Source organism: Platalea leucorodia (assembly GCF_965183815.1).
Source record: "Platalea leucorodia genome assembly, chromosome: 3".
Classification (NCBI taxonomy): Eukaryota; Metazoa; Chordata; class Aves; order Pelecaniformes; family Threskiornithidae; genus Platalea; species Platalea leucorodia.
Genome location: NC_138825.1, coordinates 79360469 through 79361755, shown reverse-complemented (window position 1 = coordinate 79361755; position 1287 = coordinate 79360469).

Here is a 1287-nt window from a genome sequence, read left to right as displayed (position 1 = left end):
TAGTCTCTTTTGTGTATGTGTGGCATAAAGATATTTTACATCTATTTGCACAAATTAGTAAGTATGTCTCACCTCAGTGCAACATTTCTAATAATGAAGAACCAACCGAACCACAAGACATACTGGTGTAATATCAAGCACTGGATTTAAATTCACAGAAGGAGGACTGCTGACAATGCAAGTCAAAGTTCCAATCATTTATCTGCACATTTTGATATTGCATGAGCTTTCGAGAAGGGAATAAATGGGTTATATAAGACAGATGCAGGCTGATTCAAAGATGCTTTGTCAGGATAAATTTTAGAATTAAAACAGAGTGATGGAAAACAGAGCAAAACCAGACTCTGACACCTCTGACTGCTTGAGAATTTATGCCAGACTTCTATTGTTGTACGTACTGGAGTTTTGTGCAATTCGATAAATGGAACAGTATCTATTTTCTCTTATGTTTAGTTAATATATACTATTAGTTGCATAACAAATTTCAAGAATTGTCAAAGCACAGCAGGACAGTTACCATCTATGTGTCTCCACATATGATGGGCAGGACGGCTACAAGTGCCTCTTATAAAGGCTTCCCAATGCCTCCCATTATGAGACTGTGCTTTACTGTACTCGCAGCTACCCAGTCTTGAGGTTTGAACTGAATTTCCTACCTCAAGTGTCATTTGTACCTCCCCTATTGCTGTGTGGAAAGGTTAATCCAGAATAGCTCGATCACTCCATGGATAAGACTACGGAAAAGCATAGACTTCAGCGTAATACAGCTACCTAAAGAAGAAAAAGTTAAGGTTGGAAAGGCAACATTAAATTTAAATATTTGGCCAAGAAAAATTGAAGTCGTCATTACAATTTTAGAGTCAAGCAGCCAAGTTAGGAAATGCCAGAATTAGAGGCAAATACCTCCCTATAACCGCAGAAGAGTGTGCACTATTTCACATGAGCCTCACAACAATGATGGCAGGTAACAGCAACATGGCTTTGGAAGCATAGTTTCAAAATCTCCCACTGAAAAACACTAAGATACAGGCTTCTAAGAAACTTAGGGAAATGAAACTGGGGATATTCTGCTCCAAGTCAGTCCCTAGAAATTTCAGGCTAGTCAGCCACTTAATACTATATTTACAATGGCAAGTGTCAAAGTAGAAATAAAGCAAATACCCATGTCCAGAAAACAAAAATAAAACCCATAAAAGTTTTAGTTTTTTAATTTTTCTTTTTTTATTTAGAAGTAAAATAAAAGGTGACATTTCCATCTAGAAGCCACTGACATATGCTGTGGTAAAT